Source organism: Helianthus annuus, chromosome 12 (genome assembly GCF_002127325.2).
Source record: "Helianthus annuus cultivar XRQ/B chromosome 12, HanXRQr2.0-SUNRISE, whole genome shotgun sequence".
In the NCBI taxonomy this organism is placed as follows: Eukaryota; Viridiplantae; Streptophyta; class Magnoliopsida; order Asterales; family Asteraceae; genus Helianthus; species Helianthus annuus.
This window is the reverse complement of record NC_035444.2, coordinates 76,120,049-76,143,536: the sequence shown is the minus strand read 5'-3', so window position 1 is coordinate 76,143,536 and position 23,488 is coordinate 76,120,049. Positions and strand designations below refer to the sequence as shown.

Here is a 23,488-nt window from a genome sequence, read left to right as displayed (position 1 = left end):
CAAAGGTGGTAAAGAGTTAGGGAAAAGGAAAATCCACATTATAATGGACCCTGTTGGTATTATAATAAAAGGGATCATGCACGTTGTGATTTATGAGAAGACCGAGTCAGATTCGGATTGGTCAAATAATAATTATCGTCGAAAGTAATTTTTTATTTTCTCTATTGGTTTATGTATGCTTTTTATTTTTAGTTGATGTAAGTTTGTATTTTTATATTACGAAAAGGAAACTGTTAAAATAGTCTCTGAGTTTTAGTCACTTTTACTACTTTAGTCAATGTTTTCAGACCCGGATCAGACCGGGCGGTCAGACCGGGGATCGCTAGCTATAACGGGTCGGCCAGCATGTTTGGGCCGTTTCTGCACTGAACCGGAGGTCGGGCCGCTAGCCGGAGGTTCGGCCGGAAATTCGGTGGCCGGTAATGGTCGGACCGGTTGAAGTTTTTGTCTAATAATTAAGTAAATCTGAAGAGAAGATGATGTGGTTGATGTTGCCGCCGTGGGTGGTCGGAGGGGTACCGGTTCGGTGACGGTATATCTACCGTCAGCTTTGAAACAACAGGTTGCGAGGACCCGTTCAAATCTGAGATCCATTCACCGTTCCCATTCAAAACACGAGAGCCTAGGTGGATGTTAATTTGTCCGGCGGTGAAAATGATTTTAGGGTTATAGGCAGATTTTTGAAATGCAGATGAAAATGATGAAATGGACATGAAAAGATGTTTCTTAATGGCGGAGAAGAAAAAGTCTAAAGTAATTAATTTCATTTGAAGTCCATGTTAAATGGAATTCTTGAAACTTACAAGAAATATATTTAAATGGGCCATAAATTAAATAGTAAACTTGGTTATGGGCTAAATTTGAGTTTCATAAATAAAAGTGGACTATTTAAGTATTTTATGTGCATGACGGTCCTAAAATTACATCTTCCCGTTCTTATTCCGGTTTGACCGGTCCGACTTGTGGCCCGACAAGACGTCTGATTCGATGTCCAGTCTGGTTATAAAACATTGACTTTAATCTAAAATTCAAATCTTTTGAATCTGGGTCCCTGTGTTTTCAATTTTGTTGTCATTTTAATCTAAAATCAAAATCTAGTCAGATTTTTCAGTTAACATCTAGCTTTTTTATTTTTTTTCTCCCTTTTAATGAAGGGTAAAATGGTCTTTTAATGTTTTATTATAACAAATTAAAAAAATCTTACCATTTTGCCCTTCATTAAAAGGGAGGAAAAAAAACTGAATGTTAACTGAAAAATCTGACCAAATTTTGCTTTTGAATGAAAATGGCAACAAAATTAAAACCACAAGGGCCGAGATTCAAAAGGTTTGAGTTTTGAACTAAAGTGGTAAAAGTGATCAAATCTTTTTGGTAGTTTACTCTATTATGAATGTTTTTTTTTATTTTCAAGTTTTATTTTAATATAATTTAAATTATACTTGATTATTTAAATACATGTGAAATATAACAAATTAAATTATGATAAAAAGTAAACTGATTGTTGAACTAGGTGATGATATGGTTTTTGAGGTGGAGATTAGAACATGTGTAGCGGAGCTTGAAACAAATGCCCTATTTTTAGACATGAAGTGACATCTGACGGTCTAGTCAGCATTGGTGCATTATGGGGTATTTGTTTAAAATGAGTGTAATAGTATAATTGTGACAACCCGAACTTTCAAAGTTTGTAACATTAATCCCGTGATCTTAGTTTCTCGTTAATAGTTTTTCTCCAACGGGCTGCGTGGTTATAACTCTGTTAGTTTACATATTCGTATAATTGGGCCAACGCACACACACGCACACTCGTAGGCCCAAACCAATCACCCGTATTCGAAAACCTTGGAACTGGGCCTAATACATGTTTAACCATTGAGTGGGCCTAGTATATGTTTAACCGTTTGGAATTGGGTTATCACTTGGCTGATTATACAAGCCTAAACTCTACTATGCTTGCAAATTATTGTGGCGCCCAAGTGAGTGGGCTTGAGCCCACTTCGGCTGATAATGCAAACCGCCCAAATATCACATTATTTGTATACGTAATGTGCTTCCTGTTTGGATTAAACTTAGAACACAAACTCAAACAAACCCTACCTTCCTCCATAAATTACGTACGAGAGTGGAAACCCTACCTCTCCTGTGATTGGCGACGGCAACGTTCCTCTTCCGTGAGGCTTCTGCTTCGAGTTCATCCTGCATCCTAATCCTCTCGGTTAGTGTAATCTTGCTATGTTCGAATCAAACTCTCTTGCCATGCACAGTTGTGTCAATACGTGATCGTTACTAGCGATTAGGGTTGTACATGATATTATATGTGTTAGTTTTTGCATAATCATAGGATTCTTGGGGGTTAGTATGAGATCGTGTAAATCGTTAGACAAACCGCGATGTGCTCGACATAATGGATTTCAATAATCTTGACATAATGATAGGTGTTTTGATAATTTTGTATGCTGTGATAATTGATTTATGATTATGCACATGTTTGAAATCCTACGACTTGTGTGTTACTATAGGATTGTCACGAGTGATACTTGATATGCGTACGTAAACGCGAGTCGGTCTGATTTGGGATGAAAATCTATGAAGCAATGTAATATCCTGCATGAAAGAAACAACTTGTTGACGGGTAATAAATGAGCCGCACACTGTGTATTTGAAATAGGGCCACACCTTGAGTTGGAACACATCGAGCATGCTTGTATATTGATAATGTTTATGATATAGTGATAATGAAGATTAATGATCAATGAGATAGGTAAAATATTAAATGGGGTGCTCATTGGGTAAAGGACACCTGGCATCTTATTGACTATGTTGTTCGGTGCACGTTAACTGAATCACAACTTCCTGTAATCACAGATTAAAACTTGGGCCGCAACCATTGACTTAGTGGGCTGACATTTGACGTTTGATATGGATTCGTAATAGGGAACTCACTATACATAGATTTGTAATATAATTATTGAAATAAATTATGTGGTCAACTAAAGTGATATAAGTAGTAATGATAAAAGATAACCCTTGAAACTGATGACAAGATAAGGATTAGGGCCCTTAGGGATTGTGAGTAATTAACCAACTTGGTGCATATGATGATAAACTAGGAAATTGTGTAGATTATTTGAATTGTTACGGTTGGGTTGACTGCGAGAGTAATGGGCTGCATGGGGTCAGGCTGTCACACACTTAAAATGGGCTGTACGATTAGTTGGGCCGATGTATTTTAAATATATTAATTGAGTTCACATAACAATATATTAGCTTGGGCCGATGGATTTTAATATGTAACATATACATTCTGTTGGATTCACATGTTTATTGAGCCATACACCTAGCAAGCCGCCCCAAAATTTGTTGAGCCCACCTCACTGTTTAGATAAGGGGGCAGCCGTACAGTCCCTTTGGGCTGGGCTTGTATGGGGCGAACGGGCCACAGCCCACTTGTGGGTACTAGTGAAATACATATGGGCTGGACCGGGTAATATGGTTGGGTAGTATTTGTGATCGTGATTAAGTAGGAAGATCCCACATACCTCAGTTTGTTTTAGTTAGAGGGCCGCGCATTAAACAAAAACATAACGGGCCAATTACACAATGATGTTGAGCCGAGGAGTGTTATTGAGCCGCATAATGAGTTATATGGATTGGTAAATTGAATTGGGCTGTGACTTTTGGTGAAACATAATTGCATGATTAAGAACAGTTGCATGGATTAGTGGGTGGTCGATGAACAGTGGGTGAGTTACATGTTTATTCTAGGATTCTATGATGTATGTTAAAAGGTTGTATTGCATGAATGAATGAATGTGCTAGCCATATGTATTGTTATTTGTATAGCATATAGAGGATGTATGATTTGGAACTACAAACTGATAAATAATGATAACCATGCTAGGGTTGGTCGGTCAACGGTAAACACGTAACTAATCTATACCGAGCAAACCAAGGTGAGTTCATTGCATTTTCTCAAGCATGCGTCCCGGTGGTTTGGGACAACTGGTAAACATTTGGAAGGGAAACATTGGGTAAATAACTTAATCGGTTTTGGTTATTGCCTGGAGGGCAATGGGGGTGATTAGTTGATAGCGCTATTAGGTGGGAAACCTCACACCGGGCCGTAAGGACAGGCGTGAACTAATTATCTGGGTATGGCTATGGTTGTTAGAGGCACACTCCTCGGATACATATGGGCACTCTCCCTAGGGTATCTAACGAAGGCAACATAGCAAACGGTCGTTAAGGGGTACCCACTCCCCGGATACTTATGGGCACACTCCCTAGGGTATCTAACATGAGCAACATCAAAACGTCAAACATCATAACAACAAACAACACATCATTTTGCAAACTGTTTTACTCACTTGATCGGTAACACAACTTGGTAAACAAACACAAACCTTGAACTCACCAGCGTAGTCTGACACACTTGTTTACATGCTTGTAGGTAATTATTGAAGGAACTTGGGAGCTTGCTGTCTGATGCTGCTGGAGTGGTTGTGGTTATAATAAACAGTGATTTTAATTTGGTTTTGATACATTTACATACTTATACATTTATGCTTCCGCTCAATACTTTGGTTTTGGTTTAACTTTCAAACGATACATTTCTTTCAATTGGGTATTTTATTACATTATAACTTGTGTTTGATATGATTGGTGGCTCTCTGTTGAATCGTTACACCTCCATTAGGGACACGCCCTAGGTGGTAAATTGGGGGTGTGACAATAATGCCTAATAATGTCACATCCAATGATTACTCAATTATTATTTTTTTTGTTTTCCTTTTAAAATTAAAAATAATAATATCTCATTAAATAAAAAATTACATTACTAAAAATAAAAAAACAACAAAAATCTAGTAAACATAAAATCTAAAGTCCGTATTTGTCACGAATTTGTTGCCGACGCATTTCCGCTATGATCAACGCGTCTCCTACAAAGTGATCGATCGGTTTAGACAAAAATTCTATATCTTTCTCCATTTGCCTCGATTCTTGTAGTACGACAAACTTTTTGTTTTCGGTGTTTCTTTCTTGCATTGCCTCCAAACACCTATGATCGAGGTCGCGTATGTCTTGTAGGCGTCGGTTCATCTCTTCGAAATCTTGCTTCATTCGAAATATGCCGAAAACGACTCTTCCCTTCCCTTTTTTCTCACTTCTTCTATCGGGGGGTCGGGCCAACTCTACTTCCTCATCCTCGTCGTCCAAATTAATGTTTAACTCCACTTACTCTACAAGATCAAAATTACCCTACAGGAACATTTTACAAAATTACTCTACAAGATCATTTGTAGAGTAATTTTGATAATTATTCTACGAGTAAATAATTACGAAAATGTTACCGCGATTTGTTGGCTTTTTCATGTCGTTCATACGTTTTGTACGATAAGGCACTTTGTAAATTTTACGTGAACTTAACTCTATATAAATGAGATTTGAAATCTGATATGACAGTTGGTGGAGATTTATCGCAATCATCTAATAATCTAATTTTACTTTTGTTTTAATAAAGTTATGTTATGAATATATCATTTATAGTGACTCTCAACATCCTTAACTCCTCATTGTATTTACTCTTATGTTAATGTTGAGCCTATAAATAGAGGCTTTGTATTTCATACATATACATCAATAAGAAATCTATCTCTCATTCTCCCATTCTTTTCTATACATTGCTAATAGGTCCTAGTTATTACATAACACGTTACCAGCACAAATTGCTTTTGAAGTTGGATTGTATCAACACAAGACACCATGTCGTATCAACGTTGGCGAAAGAGATAAAAGATAAAATTGTTGCTCTGGTATGAAAACCCTTAATTGTTTTAATTTTATTTCCTCTTTTCTTATCGATTGTTGGTATGATAAAACTTGAAAATTAACTTACGCTTTTCTTGATATTTTTTTATTGATTATGATTTAAGATTAAAATCATCATGAGCAACATTGACATCATCCTTATTTAACCAGGATCATAATATTTTTACTTCTTTATTTACTTTCCTATGTGTTAACGTATCTGAATAGTTTTCTTTCACAAACAAACACCTATGAAAAACATTGAGATGTGAAGAAAAGAAAACAAAAGTAAACTAGAAACACAATGGTTTTCGATCACGAAAAAAAATCTTTCTAGTTTCTCTAATTGATTATTTACAATATTGTAACTAATTTCTTATCCCTCTTGGTTATCTCTCTTTTATCATTAAATATTTTATTGGACTTCAAGGGAAGTTTTGGTACACTAAATTGAATAGGTATGTTTCATTAACGGTTTGAAAAGTTACAGTATCTAGTGAATTTATGCTTTAATTTAGTTGTCCCAAATATGCAATATATATTTAAATCTCCACAGTTGGTCATTTTGAAACTACTCTAAAGATTTTAATAATATAATTCTACTTGTATGTGAACTAACTCCTTGAAGATGTAGTTATGTGTGGTATGTATTAAATGTGAAATTATTTAGATTGGGAATGTGGTATGCCATGATATGCCGTAGTGGATACATGTTTATGCAACTTTGTAAAGGCTAATAAATTAAGGTGTATATCAGTTTTGGGTTTTGAATTGTAATCGACCTATTACTTGTGGGATAAATTGTTTTTATTATATTTTATGGTTAGTAGTTAAATAGCCTTTTATTGTTATTAATATATATGATGTTGGTTAATGCTTAAAAATTAAAATCATTAAATATCATGTTTCCATCATGTTGGTTAATGCTTAGAAATTAAAATCATTAAATATCATTTTTCCCATCATGTAGTTTAATTCATTCTTTATTAATTTTAATTCATTTTTACGTTAGAAATTTGATTAATTCTTATTACTTTAAATGATCTTTAATATCCATTTAATTACAATCTTAAATGATATGTAGTTATGAACATGAATAGTCACAATATTCATAACACTAAATTATATGGAGTTAGAAACATGGATAGTCACAATAATACTATTTTTATAGAAAATTAGGTGATTTACAATTTAATTTAAGAGATGATGATTTACTTATTGGCTTTATAGTTTATACTGTTCAGATATGTTATGTATGCATTGATCGTATTTCATAATAATGTTTGATGGAGATGAATTTTTAGTATACAATAGTTGACAGATTATTATACTATGAAAAAGTCTGTTTAGTATTTACTATGTTCATGTACATTCATTTCTGATGTGTAATACTTGTATTTGACATATAAATTTTAATGTGATTGTTCGTAACAATTTAACTAGAAATACAATACGATAAGTGTATGTTTAAAGTGTTCTTATTTGATATATAAGAATAAGAAATTTGATGTTTTATATGACATTACATGACATATTATCATATAATTTTTAATCTGTTTGATGACAAATTATAGCTATATTTTAGTAGTAAAAAAATCATATATTGATTTACTCATCTTTCTTTATAAATGTTATCTTACTATTAATCAAGATGTATGATTTTATTGTGGCTTTCATCATATATCAACTTTGTCCTTTATGGAACACCACTAATTTGAAAGCTAATGCACACGATGTCAATAAATTAGAGCATAACCTATAATAATAGGTTATCACTATAGCAATTTATTGCGTCTTTTATATGCTTTAATTTATTTAGATGATATGTTAAATAAAAAAAATTATATATTTCTTACAAGTGATGAAAAAATCTAATTTCATAAGGTTGTGTCATAAGTCATTTCTTATAGTGACATAATATAAAGTGATGCATTGTATAATCATCACCTTTACATATTACCATAAACCTTTTTTAATAGTGTTCTTGATATATTTTAATATTCAGTCATGAATTATATGTATTTTATTATATTGTATTTGATGAGAAGGCATCTTATATCAATTATATATTGTACAATTTGACTTTGTACATTAACATGCCATTGTTTATGTATATAGACAGTCTTCAATGAAGCAGCTAAATTAAAGTTGTGTATATGATCACACATTATAAACATGATTGAATAGTGATCAAGATTTATTTATAATATGATGTTATATGGTGAAAAGATTAGTTATACATGTGGAATAAAACAATTTCCACTTGTCAAACCTCAAATGCGCTCTTGATATATATGGTTTGAAACAGTCACCATGAAAGTTGTGTAACTCTATCCCATTCCTTGAAGAGAATGTGATGAGAAAAATATATATCATAATCCATTGAGCAACAAGCATGAAAGTTCTATGGTTCTAATCCATTCCCTGATATGAATATGATGATATAATGATCAATTCAAAGGTTATGATCATATACATAACTAAGAAAATTGTAATGATGCCACCATGAATGTTGTATGGGAATAATCTATTACTTGAATAGAATGTGATGATATAATAATTGGTGTAAAGTTCTTGATGATGGTAATTGAAGAAATTGTTATGATGGTCATGTGATAAGATCAACCATGTTAATAGTGCAATGACTATACAATGATCGTTATAAAGCTCATGATCATGGTAACTGAGGAAATTGTAATAATCCTCATGTTGACAACCATTTTAATATTGAGATCGACCACCAAAAGTGGAAAACTAAGGAATGACCATATAACATGATGGTTTAAACTTTGAAGTTATAATACATTCTCTCGTATCTTATATTATGTATTACACACATGCAAGTAGTACATATGCGATCATAATCCAAAAGTTTATGGATCATAATTATTTAGTTAGTTGGCAAGACCGATTAGACCACACCGAGTCATGAATGATGATGTGAAAAGTATTGAAGAAACAGAAGATTCGTCTTAATAATTATACATGTCATGTTTGCTCTCAAGTGAAGTTAAGTATTGATCAACAAAAGTAGGGTGTGAATCCCTAAATATTCTGGAAATGATAATGGAAATAAATATACAAACATGATACCATTTAGTGTTTTAAAAATCGATGCGTCGTCTAAATGGTTATCAAATCCACAACTTGAAGCTTGTGTGATTGTGGCTTAGCTAATTTGATAGCAAGCATATTAATCCAAATTATTATTGCTTACAAAGTCAATGATCATGAGAGGAGTAAAAGTTCATTTAGGTACATGTAATTTTATATATAGTACCATCAATTCACATCAAGCCAATAAGTTATAGTTCTCCCCATACAGTTGGTTTTTGGTCAGGAACCAAAGATGTCTCATCAAAGATTTTGGTTGTGCGACATATATTGAAACTCATCCACCACACCGCATAAAGATGTGACTTCTAAATAGTTTGAGAATATGTTGGGTATAAATAATCGTCTATGATTAAATACTTAAAGCCATTAGTGAGAAATTCGTTTATGGCTCATTGGTTTTCACTTTACTGAATGAATGTTCCCAACATTAGGGGGAGATAACAAGCAGTTGGAAAGTGAAAAGTGAAATGAATTATCATGTCATATTGATCCTCAGATTATAAACTATAACTAGAAATTTAAAGTATAATTCATTTACCAATATTAAAGAACAAATTACCAGACAAGTTCACTGACCTAAATAGAGTGACTAAGTAAGTCACATAATCAACTGCTTATGCTCCAGTTATATTTGTGTCACAAGAGGACAACCACATATTTTTATAATGAGTCTATTGCGCGCCTAAAGCGTGAAAAACTAGTTGATTCCAATAATAAAATTCCTCGAAAATTGGAGCAACTAATTAAGATGGTCAAGTCGAGGTTATAGTAATAAGATCTCCTGAAGAGACAATAGACATGATGGTTCAAGAAGAACCTCAGGTACCTGAAAATAAATAGATCTCGATAAGTTATATCATGTCTAAGATATGTATGGAATCGAAATAAAAATCGACGTCGTTATGCTTTTGTATATAATGTAGCGCTTAAATTGATGATGAGGATCAAGATTTAAGATCTGCCTATGAATGAATATTAAGAAATGATTGGCCAAAATAGAAAGACGCAAATAAGGCAGAATTTAGTTCTCTAATGAAATGGAAAGTTTATGGACCAACGGTCCATACAACTGAAGTTGTAAAATATGTTGGATACAAATTTGTCTTTTACGCGAATCATGTGAAAATCAAATTAAGTGATATAAGTCAAAATTGGTGGCACAAGAATTTTCACAAAGACCTATGATTGATTATGAGGAAACTTTATTCTCTAGTGGTGGATGCATTGACTTTCCAATATTTTATTAGTCTGGTAATATAAAGAGAGAATTGATATGCGTTTTATGAATGTTGTGTATCACTTGATACTTAAAGTTTACATGAAAGTCCCGAAGGATTAAATTATGTAAGTCATGTAAAGTAAGTTCTCAAGAACAATGTGATGGTTTTATACATATTCGGATTTGAATAGGTTATGATTATTTTACATGTCGGATATAATTGGAACTCGTGATGAGTTTCTAAAGCAATTGAGTGCTTAAAAGGTTAATTGAAACATCTTAACGATGTAATACTTGTCCACCAAGAAACATACATAGAAAACTTGTACCCGGTGATTGTGATATCTCAATAAATAGTGTACACGCATGGTACAATATGGGTTTTGGAGATAAAAGCAAGTGTTTATGGTATTTTTGCATATGATATAAATATCAATGTGTTAAATGGGCAAATTTATGTAGCAAAACTTCTAAAGAGTGAAAACACATGCATATTTGGATAAGATGGAAAGAACTCCCTCATGGATTGATAATGCTAGAAGCATTAATGATGTCAAAACCTCAAGAACGTACTATATCAAGTTCATAGAATATGTATGGACTAAAATAGTTAGATTGAGTGTTATACAATTCGTGATATTTGCATAAAGAGGGATATAAGTTTGATTAAATTAGCCATGTTTTATCAACGTTCTACTTTTAAAAGTTCACTATAATCGCAGTTTACAGTGATGATGTCTAGGCATCATCGAGAGAAATTGTCGAGCTTTTAAAGGGAGAATTTTTGAATGACCTTGGCACGGTCTAATTATTACTCGAACTGCAGTTCGAGTATATATGTAATTATATTTTACCAATCCCCCAATTACATCTAGAAGATGATGTTTGATATTTTAGTATGGGCATAGTTGAACCTTAATGTACGTTAAAGGTTGTTAAGTCATTTGTTATAAGAAATGCCTATTATCATCTCTTATCAAAGTAGATATTCTCATTTTAGAAGTACCATCGTTAAATGCATAAATGCATTACTATGTTTTGCTACCTATGTATAGTTATAATATCTTTCACTTGAGCTTATTGTCATGATATAACCTTTGTCAAGCGAAGAGACATTGGAATGGGTTCAAAGAAACATTTCAGGTATAAACGATATTTGATTATATTTTACTAACCCATCAAAACAAGTTTGGTTAGTATTGTAGATGCAGGAATGTAACGAAACACAGTCGTAGACATATGATAATTTTTGGAAGGAGGCACCTAAAGTCTCGTTAGAAGATTATACAACATTGCTCAACATAAATGATTGCACATTAAGGGATCAAGCGACAAATCATTCGCTACAAACGCTTTATTCGACTTTCAAGGAAGATGGACACACGTCACTAAGGAATACATGTTAAAATGAGGGGGAGACTTATTCAAGTTGCACTCTTTTTCCCTTGACTAAGTTTTGTCCCATTGGGTTTTCTTAGTAAGGTTTTTAATGAGACAACAAACCTGATCCAAAAGCATCAGGAGGAGAAAATACGCGCTGCACTCTTTTTCCCTTAGCTGAGGTTTTGTCCAACTGAGTTTTCCTAGCATGGTTTTTAATGAGCCAGCATCACCAAGCGTATTACAAGAATACTGTACTATTTCATTATGTGGATCGTCAAGGGGGAGTGTTATGAATATATCATTTATAGTGACTCTCCACATCCTTAACTCCTCATTGTATTTACTCTTATGTTAATGCTGAGCCTATAAATAGAGGCTTTGTATTTCATACATATACATCAATAAGAAATCTATCTTTCATTCTCCCATTCTTTTCTATACATTACTAATAGGTCCTAGTTATTACATAACAGTTGCAAAAATCCGTTAAATGATCGGTTCCATTATTGTAACTTGTTTTCTATATTTTTTTAACCAAAAGGCGTAAATGAAACACTTACAAAAATGGTAACTTTTTTTATAATTTTTTAACCAAAAGACTTAAATGAAACACTTACAAAACTGGTTATTATTTAGTATTTACTTGTTCTCAAAATGACTATTTATCCAAGGTTAAACTTGAAAAAATAGATTACTAAATAGTAATTAAGTTTTATATTTGTTTTTTTAATATACCAAATATGTTTTTTTTTAATCATTTAATTTTAATTTTTTAACCTACCGTTAATTACCGCGCGTTGCGATTACTTGATTCTAAACATCGAAACGTAGATAAAAAAAACATGTCGCGATAGTATTTTAGAAATGATGAAAAAACCACGTTGTAAAAAGGAATGTTAAGAAAAGTTGAAGCAAACTTGAAAAAAAAAACTTTTAACAAACAAAAATAAAACCATATAAAACCGTCACCTACCGAAGTAGTAAGATACTAAAAAGCTTTGATTAATAAACTAATTATGTTTAAAGACATATTTTTGACCCGGTTCTAAAAATGACACGAATAAATTTTCCATCGCAATTACAATTATCAGATGTCAAATTAATCTAATTTTAAACTGAAAAGGAATTGTACATCTAGGTTCAAAGTTTTATATAAGTTGGATTGTGTCTACTTTCTCTTGAAAAAGAAACAACATGACTATGTAAAGTGTGTGTTAGCAATTTAAGGGTGAGCAGAAAACCGAAATAACCGAAATAACTGAAAAAACCGAACCGAAAAACCGAACCGAAACAAAAACCGACAGTTCGGATTTCGGATTTTTAATAAGTGAAAATTTCGGTTCGGTTTTTGGGTAACTATTTTCAATAACCGAAAGAAACCAAACCGAACCGAAACGAAAAAAACATATATTTTTACGTTTAAGTTTAAGTTGTTTAAGTGTTTAACCCATGCTACTAGAAATTATTAATTTTATTCTTGAATATTAAGTATTTATAATAAAAACATTAACATGTTTGTTTATAATTGAGATGATTTATTTATTGCCTACAACAAATAACAAAATTTAATATTAAAATTAAATAATCTTCAAAGTATTATAAAAGAAAATGTCTTAATAAAAACTTTAGAGAAACATAAAAATATATTAGAAGATTAGGTTTATGTAAACACTAGGTTAATGCCCGCGCGATGCGCGGCTTCATCCAAAACCATATTATTTACTTTGAAATATAATATTTTGTACAAACGCATACATTGGAAGAAAAAAAAACAAAAAAACTATTCAAATGCCGAAAAAAACTTCCTTGTATACTACATTTGAGAAGTTCACAGCCTAACCCACCTGCAGTCCGACACACACCACCAATATACGTACGTACTCTTGAATATCGTCCCTTAGCTTCACAAAATCAGAGCAAGTTAGGTACAACTAAAATCTTAGTAGGATACAATAATAATCATATTATGAATCTTGAAGAGAAGTTGAGGGGTAGTGCGGGTTAAAAAAAAATTGTTCAGTGGTAGTCGATAAATAACTATATTTACCATGACTTTCCTCTGTGATATAAAAACTACTTTCAAACCAAAATTATATTTTGGACCAAATTTTCACTGCAAAAGTACAAAGGCAACTCCAATAGGTGAAAGGCTGAATTTTCAATACTTATTAAAATCAACATGTGTTATCATTTGTAACCAACTTGATACTAAAAGTGCACCTGAAAAGGCATTATATAATAACAAAATCAATACAAAATAGCATTTATCGTGCATCAAGCATTTAATAAAGTAAGTTCTGAACTAATCTACCTTCATTTATACTTGTTTTCACCATCCACTATCTCGGTACATGTCAATTTATCCAGAGCCTCTTCTAAAGTCTCAATATTGCCTTCAATTTCAACTGTGAGATCCATCATCTGCTCGTTTTGCTGTGATTTGCCTCCACCCTTCCGACACTGTATCAACAAAATAAAAAAAATTAACCACCAAATTGTTGGGCTAACTAACTATACAATAATTATTTTAAGTAAATTGGCACATTCATATCGAAACTTGCTGGGTATAATTGTTACAATTGTACACAACAGTTTAGCTCAAAAGAAAGAAAGCTATGAAACGAAGATGCCATGGCGAATTTCAAAAGACAACATGATATCTAACAAAGAAAGTAAATATAACGTTCAAAGTACAAACATTCATGCTTAAATAATTGATTAAAAGCATAAAGGTAACAATCTACAAGTAAATTTAATTCTAAAATAGAACTATTAGTTTTCTAAAACCCCAGACCTCTTTAATAATTATTTTTGATTCGTGTAATTCTTACGGGGTTTTTCAACAAACCAAAGTTAGAATAGAAATAGTAAGAATATGGATTTCATATCTAACATTTTTAACAAACCTTTAGGAAGTGACTGGGGAAACTCATAGGACAAGATCAGTTTCATGTGAAAAATGCCATTTTCATACGGAGTACCAGCTGCACACCGGGAATACTCAGTCAGAAAATTTAGGAATTAACCATGTTACAATATATACACACACAATCAAATATACACATGAAAATATATAAGCTAATAAGTACCTGGGCCTTCTATATGATTTAGATACGGGTGACATGTGTTTACCCCATCGCAATGATTCCTTTCCTGTGCTTTATATCAGTATGTCTCCCTTTAAAGTTTCATCCATTCCCACAACTTGGAAAAAAATTCTACCAATCTCCATTATCACCTTGTTTCAAGCATGACATTTCAGTATCCACCTGCATATTCAAGTAAAACGGGTTAAAAGTAGCAAATGAGTTAAATATGATCACAAAAGCAAAACCACTTGAAAAATTGAATCTTTGACTAAACAAACTTGTTCTCTAGCTTTAATCAACAAACATATCATAGCTCGTAAAATTGTGGTATTCACCACTAAAACATATATTAAATCATTTAAAAATCTATAGATTAAATTCAAATAGTCCTAAAAGGAAAAATGTTGCATCTTCGAATACAATAAATGGCAGCTTGTGCACTTGCAGCTTGTGCAAAGTTTTCCTTTGTTGTAAATTTGCAGTAACCCGTGTCAAGAACACAAAAAGTCTATCAAGATGCATATAAATAACAGAGGTTAAATTACCAGTCCTCTTTGCACACCATCTGACTTGATAGCAATGAACGTGCGCTCCATATGCACACAAAAAAGATCCATCGTGGTTGAGAGATATACCAAAAGAAAGAGTGTCATGCTTTACAATAATCAATCACAAAAAAGGTAAAAGAATATAATATTTGCGCTGTATACGCCTCTAGATAATTTACCTGTATGCTGTTAAGAAATTAAAAGAGTTCACAAGTAGTTTCAGTGAAATCGTGAAATCCTAATGCACAAACTTCCAAAAAAGAATTCTACACCAGATAATTTGTTTAGTTAATAAAAATAGAAAAAAAAGATGAAAACTTGTAGCAGGGATAGCAAATGATCCAAATATCCATCTATAGGATGAATTTCCAAAATGATCACACCCAAAAGAAGATAGAGCTGGCAAGACTCCTTTGACTGAAACGACTATAGTAATAGCAACAGATTGTCCTTCTACAAATGAAAGAACTATGGGAAAATATACATGTTATCAAGATTATTATATCTGCTGACATGAAAGAAGTATATGTAAATTATGCATGTTAATAAGCTATCTAACTGATTGCTACAATTCGGTTCCAAGAATCAGAAACTAAAGCGAAAATCTATATCACCTAAAAACAAAATAATGGAATACCCATGACATATAAACAAAATAATGAAATACCCCCTGAAATATAACTAATGAAACACTATTGAAGACTGATTGAACATCATTTGATGCATTTCTATCACCTAATTCCTCATCTGGTATCAAATAACACCATTCAAATAAAACATATAGAACCAAATCAACATTTGACTTTTATAGTCAAACAACCCATTTTTCTCAAAAAAAAAATCAAAAGTAAAGCAGCCAGAAAACACACACACACACATATCTCTATATATATACCTCAACAAAAGCAAAAGGAAATCACAAAGCTCTAGAAACATCATACCTGCAAAAACAATGGTCTGTAAGATTAATATGACAAAAGCTTGATCTAAATAAGACTAAACCCCCTGATCCAATTCATCTACTTATGATCTCAAAACTAACCTTATTCTTGAACCACATCAACAACAGTAACCACATCACCGGAAACCATCACCACTAACCACCGTAACATATCACCACCATCTCCACTGTACAAACCCACCAACATGGACGGACCCGAATTCCAATTCCTGACCATTTTCGTTCATCGCTCTAAAAAGAAAAAGAAATAAAAGTGAAACTTTAGTGAAGTCAGGCTTTAAAAGGTTTGTATGTATGATGGAAAAAGAAAGACAGGAGGATGGTAACGTTTAGGGTTTGGAATATCTAACTTCTTCGAGCAGTGGTTCGTGCTTGTAAACTTGTTGTGCTGCCCAGGCAAAATACCCTCCTGCTCTTAGGAATCTGTTGACCTCAAGTAGCAAAATCTCATCTTCATCATGATACGTGTAAAAAGATTTAAGGAAAATTAGAGTGTTGCCCAAATACGAATTACAAGTAGCTAAATAACATGTCACTTACCATCACGAGTCGAGTTGACTCTACATCTTGAGCAATGAATTAAGTCAAAAGCTTGGCTCGGGTATAAGAGTCTCCTTGTTGCAAATGTTGCAACCATTGCAGGCACACCACGTTCTAGTGCAAATTGAATCTGGTTCTCATTTACATCTTTTGGAGCTACAGACATAGTGAGTACGTTTCTTGAAAACAAATTAGCACGAAAACTTGCCACCACACATCCAACATCTAATGCAACCCGCGTATGGTTTCCAAATGTGATCTCTGGAACCATCTTCCAAAACAAATCAACCAAACTGTTAACTTTATTAAATAAGAAAGACAAACACATGACAGGAATAAGCAACATTACAAATATCCCTTTAAGAATATACCTGGAACAATTAACATCAGAATACGAATCGAATCATCAAACATAGGTTATCCATAATACCAGAAAATATAAAACTCTGTAGCATCAAAAACCGAATCAGAGATTATTCTGAAACAAACTTAACGGAATTAAAAAAAAACTCAAAACCACATTAAACCCTAGTTCTAAAACCAATCTTCTTTCGCACTCATCTCTTCCAATCTTCTTTCGCACTCATCTCTTCCGGCTTCAGTACCTTCACACCGGAATCCATTCCGTTCATGTTCCGGTGACGGAGTAAAAATCTTCCGATTGGATTGTGGCGAAGAGGTGAAAACCCTAATAAAAGATTTAAATCTGAATCGAAGAACTCGAAACATGAAAATTGGTTGTAAGAAATCATAATACAGAAAACGATTAACACAGAATCAAACTATAAGAAGATCAACGAAAGCAAAAATTACCGTCAATTGTAGAGGATTGTGATTTGAAGATCGATTGAAAATTGTCGCAGACGGTTGAGAGACCTAAAGAGGCAGACGAATTTTGATCTAGGGTTTTGTTATAGAAGAGGAACGATTGAGAGATCTAAAGAGAGAGAGATTAAGAAACGTACCAAATAAGCTTCCCAATCCTTGATTTTTAGCTATGCCACGTGTATGCTGATGTGGCTGATTATTTGGCATCAACCATAGGGTGACATGTGTCCTCCAATGGTTTGCTTTATTATATATATATAGATTATTAATTAAAAAGGCTAAATATAATAACTTAGATGTAAATATATAAGAAAGATCTTTAAATTTGAAATTATATCTTTTATTTTTGGGTAAATTACTTTTTGAGTCCCTGTGTTTTATGACTTTTAACTAGTTGAGTCCAAAAGCAAAAAGTTTAACGACCTGAGTCCCCCATAAGCATTTTCTTTAACCATTTGAGTCCAATTATCTAACACTGTTAGAATTATTTTGTTAAAATGTGTTAAATGACCAAATTACCCCTATAATTAAAAAATAAATAAAAACAAATTTATTTTTTGTTATCTCTTTCTCTCTCTTATAATCTCTCTCATTTATACCAGATCTTCATATATTCATCTTTCATCCATATTCATTTCAACCCAAAATTCCAACGTTGAATCAAATTATGTCACCGTTAAATACAAAATTGATTAGGGTTTTAGAATGGTTCTGTTTTTCTATTTCTTGTATGAAAGATTTGATTTTTATTGCAAAGATTTAGGCATTGTGTTTGATATTTGATTTGCAGGTGAGTTTAAGTGGATTTGCTTACTTGTTTTCAGAGCTGATTTGGGGGGCGATGTTCATCAACGCCGCCACACATCATTCGCCGGAACCCTAGCGTCATCAACGTCGCCACACATCGATGTTGTTGCAGGTTCGATTCACGGTGATGTTTGCTGATTTGGGGTTCAATTCTACGCCACTCTTTTGAAGAAGTTGTTGCAGGTTCGATTGTCACACACACACACACATAAGAAGTTGTTGCAGGTTCGATTCTCACATACACACACAGATTCATTCGCTGGAACCCTAGCGTCATCAACGCTGCCACTCTTTTGAAGAAGTTATTTGGGAATTGAATGAATATGTTATTTGGGAATTGAATGTGGTTTTGAGGGTTTGGATCAGGATGGTGGTTCGGAGATGGTTCAGATGCGGTGTTTTAATGGTGATGGTGTGTAGTGAGGATGGGTCATGATAGTAGTGGCAGGTGTGGTGGTGGAGTGGTGGTGATGGTGAAGTTGAAGTGTAGGTGTGTGTGCTGGTGTGTGTGTTTTATTAGATATATGTAATTATTTTTATATATATTATATATTAAAAGTTTATGCATTAAAGAATTGTTCCTTATATTTTTGTGCAAATAAGACTTGTACTTTGTGTGTAAATGACCAAATTACCCTGTTAGTTAACAGACTTGGTAGATGGAGTTAGAAATTTGGACTCAAATGGTTAAAGAAAATGCTTATGGGGACTCAGGTTGTTAAACTTTTTGCTTTTGGACTCAACTAGTTAAAAGCCATAAAACACAGGGACTCAAAAAGTAATTTACCCTTTATTTTTTAATCTTACATAATTTTGTTTCAAAAACCGAAATAACCAAAAAACCAAACCGAACCGGTGTAAAAACCGAAAAACCCGAAACCGAAAAAAACCAAAACCGAACGGTTTTCAAAAACCAAAAACCGACATTTCGGTTTCGGTTTTAGTTTTGCCCAAAAACCGAACCGAACCGAACCGTGCACACCCCTAGCTAGCATTGAACAAAATTTATATCCTAAATTAATTATAAGCATTAAAAGAGTTAAAAATAAGAAAAATACTAGGATAGTAATAAATATACATAGCATATAAAATTAACAATATTAAATAAAGTTACATAAAAAATAATATAAAATCATTTACAATCCTTCCACCAAATTCCGTGAGAGAATTTTTCTTATATTATAAAAACTGGTTGTAAGGTTATATGATGTTGGGCTTTATCACGCCATATTAGCGCATGTCAACACTAAGTGTACATGGGGTTTTATTGTTAACTGATCTGGCGTGGGATAAAGCCTCTGTCATTATTACTCAATTTTTATTTTTTTAATTTAGATTTTTATTAACATTTACCAACAAATAAACTAAACATACAAATATTAAAATTCAAACAACGCACACTACAATTAAGCTAATTAAAAAAATTATTTCTACTCGTCTTCATCGTCGTCGTCAAGGTTACTCCATATATGTTCAACCAGATCCGCTCAAAGGTTCTAGTATGTTTCCCTATGACGTAAATTCATTCAGATAGCTTTTTTATGGGCGTAGTTTAGTAGTTGGTTTGTCGATTGGTAGGTATAGTCGAAGTCGGCACATAAGGCTGTGCGTGTGTCCTCAAAGATCATGTTATACAAGATAATACACGTATACATCACGCTTCTCTCTCTCGCTCTTTTTTTTTGCTTTTCACGAATATATGAGGGTTGAGCAACAATAGTCCGTCATTTCTTTAACACTCCAAATGCCCGTTCTACATTTTTTCTTGCTGACTCGTGTTTCTTCTTGTAATACAACCGTTTGATGTCATCCGGACATGAAAGAGTTTTCACTAACGTAGTCCACTCCTGATAAATATCACCGACAAGATCGTACCCATATTTGTACTCCACATCATTTGCATAAAATGATGAATCTAGTGCAACCCTGTCTACGACATCATCGAATAGATTTGATGGTTGTAAAACTTAGATATCATTGTTTGCACCGGCCATACCAAAGAACGCATGCCAAATCCATAGATATTGAGATGCGACTGCTTGTATTAGGGTTGGACCATCATAGTCACTTTGATGGTGTTGCCCTTTCCAAGTAGCTGGACAACAAGCCGACAACCAATGCATATAGTCTAGGCTACCTATGTCACGGCCCCCGACCCAGTTTCCCGGTTCGGACGCCCCGGGACAGAAAACCCGTGGTATTGGTGTTTGATTTGGCAGTGGAATTTTTTTTAACAGGATCATTTAAACTGAAAACACCCATTTATTTCAATTCAAGTTTCGGGATAAACCCCATAATTTACATTAAAGGAATTTCACTGGGAAATCCCCTGATTACAAAAACATGTTTGTTTATTTATTGAGCCACTTCATTCAAGCTGGTAGTGCTACGCGGCACTTTTCCTTGTCCATAGTAAATCACCTGAAACATGTTTAAAAAAAAAGATTTTATCAGCGGAGAAATACTGGCGAGTCATTCAATTTGCATAAAATGACACACTGTTACAATTTACAGCATTAAGAGTTTTCACATTTGCCCCTATCTTATAATTAGTTGGTTCAGTTGTCACTCGACCGGATCTATGACTGTGGTCATACCACTATTGGGTCCTGTCACCCAATAATGACGTATATCACTAATTAGGCTCGCCCACCTAAGTGATAGAACAGCAGTAATGTGCACAATACCCCATATACTGCCAGTAACTTAAGATTAGCAAAGACTTAATCATTTGCAAAGTATAACTGGAAAACATTTAGGGTTTTGTAAAGCAATTTGATAAAAAGAGAATGACTCACATTACAAGTTTAACTGGACAGAATTCGCCTACTGATTAAGCCTGGTAACCTAGTTAAAATAACAATGCAAACGAAACTAAGTCAGTAACTTAATTCAACATTTACGATAATTTCACGAGATCGAAGCCCTCACGACGAATGACAAAGTATAGCCCGAATTCAGGCAGCACTTAAACATCCATCGGATCGGTTTTAATCGATCGGACATTGTATCGTAGCAGTGAACGAGTTATTACCCTGTTGTCGCAACAGAGATTCGAGATTTAAGTGTTTTTAGAAAGATCGGAGCACAAAGTAACGTAGAAAACGAATTTTTACGTCGTAACAGACATTCCATGCAAGTGCAAAACCCCTGGGTTTTATACTGGATTTCGGCCTCCCCCACGTGTCGCCCCAGCTGCCAGGGATCCTGGCGCAACACGCGGGGCACACCCATTTTAGCTAGGGTAGCCTTGTTGTACGTATAGCCCTGGTGAGTCAACAATTTCGAAAATACGTGTTTTGAAGCCGTTTTTGGACGGATAATTATGATTAGGAAATACCCCCTTGAGTTTTAGGGAGTCCTGATCCTAGTTTTGGCCGTTTTAAAAATTATGGGTCATGCCATATCATTTAGGGGTCTCAATTAGGGTTTCCTAGTGGGCATTATAAAAATAAGAAATAATAATTTTGGCAAGGGTTGTTACACCCTCCCCACCTTGTTTAAAATCTCGTCCTCGAGATTTACTGGAACAAGTAAGGGTACTTTCGCTTCATTTCTGATTCCAGTTCCCAAGTATACTCTGGTCATCTTTTCGAATCCCACTTTACTTTAACCAGCACCAGTCTCTTGTGTTTGAGATGTTTGACCTTTCTGTCTTCTATTTGGAGAGGTTTCTCAACAAATTTTAGCTTTTCGTTTACCTCTATATCTTGAAGAGGTACTACCAGTGATTCATCAGATAAACACTTCTTAAGATTGGATATATGAAACACATCATGTACCCCGGCTAGCTCTTCTGGTAGTTGTAGTTGATAGGCAACTGGTCCTATTCGTTGGGTAATTGTGAATGGTCCTATATACCTTGGACTTAGCTTTCCTTTCTTACCGAAACGAACTACCCTTTTCCACGGAGAGTCTTTCAAGAGTACCTTGTCTCCAACTTGGAATTTTAACGGCTTGCGTCGATTGTCTGCATAACTCTTCTGGCGATCTCGAGCCGTTTTTAGTCTTTCCTTTATTTGAGTTATCTTGTCGGTGGTTTCATGTACTATCTTGGGACCTGATAGTTGACTTTCTCCTATCTCTGCCCAGCAGACTGGAGTTCTACACTTCCGTCCATATAGTGCTTCGAACGGGGCAGCATTGATACTTGTGTTTTAACTATTGTTATAGGAGAATTCTATTAATGGTAAGTGGTCATCCCAATTTCCACCGAAGTCTATTACACATGTTCTAAGCATGTCTTCAAGGGTTTGGATGGTCCTTTCACTTTGTCCATCTGTTTGGGGATGGTATGAAGTACTTAAATTTAATCGCGTCCCCATTGCTTGTTGGAAACTTGTCCAAAAATGCGAAGTGAAACGACTATCCCTATCTGATACAATGGAGAGTGGAACTCCATGTAGTGACACAACCTCGTCTACGTATAACTTAGCTAATCTTTCCATGCTAATGGTTTCCTTCATTGGTAGGAAATGAGCTGATTTGGTTAATCGATCTACAATTACCCAGATTGCATCGTTACCTTTCCTGGTCTTGGGTAATTTAGTAACAAAGTCCATTGTTATTAGTTCCCATTTCCATACAGGCATTTCTAACTGTTGAAGTAAACCTAAGGGTTTCTGATGTTCTGCCTTGACTTGCGAACAAGTTAGACACTTGAAGATACATCTAGCTATGTCCTTTTTCATTCCTATCCACCAGAAGTTATTCCTTAAATCTTGATACATCTTGTTATTACCAGGATGCATCGTATACCTAGATTTATGGGCTTCCTCTAAAATCTTCTCTCTTAAATCTCCTTGTCTATGTACCCAAATTCTTTTCTTATGGAATCTCCAAATTCCATCTGACCCTTGTTCTAATTCTTTTATCCTTCCTTTTATTCCTTCAGCATCATCCTTGATTGCTGTTTCCTGGATGTTTTTCAGTTGTTCCATTAAATCTAACTGTAGACTTAACCCAAGAGCACGAACTCGCCTTTGCTTTTCATGATACTTACGACTTAGGGCATCTGCTACTACATTTGCCTTTCCTTCGTGATATTGAATATCACAGTCATAATTACTTAGAATTTCCATCCATCTTCTTTGCCTCATGTTTAATTCTTTTTGCCTAAATATGTATCTTAAACTCTTATGATCTGTATAGACAGTGAACTTACTTTCGTACAGATAATGTCTCCAAA

At 33.9% G+C, this 23,488-nt stretch overlaps 1 long non-coding RNA gene across 11 annotated transcripts; it reads right to left on the bottom strand.

The window, feature by feature from the left end:
- Window positions 1-13,186: 13,186 nt before the first annotated feature.
- LOC110895318 lies at window positions 13,187-17,620 on the bottom strand. Of its 11 annotated transcripts, XR_004874239.1 has the most exons (11): window positions 17,479-17,620; window positions 17,037-17,371; window positions 16,666-16,936; window positions 16,476-16,576; window positions 16,207-16,356; window positions 15,344-16,105; window positions 15,162-15,181; window positions 14,617-14,796; window positions 14,434-14,511; window positions 13,839-13,987; window positions 13,187-13,428 (listed from the first exon to the last, which is right to left on the bottom strand). It is a non-coding gene; the product is annotated as an uncharacterized LOC110895318 (long non-coding RNA). The 11 variants fall into 11 exon arrangements; XR_004874238.1 differs by having other exon boundaries at window positions 15,162-16,105; window positions 17,037-17,384; XR_004874232.1 differs by having other exon boundaries at window positions 15,162-16,105; window positions 16,666-16,958.
- Between the last annotated feature and the right edge of the window lie 5,868 nt (window positions 17,621-23,488).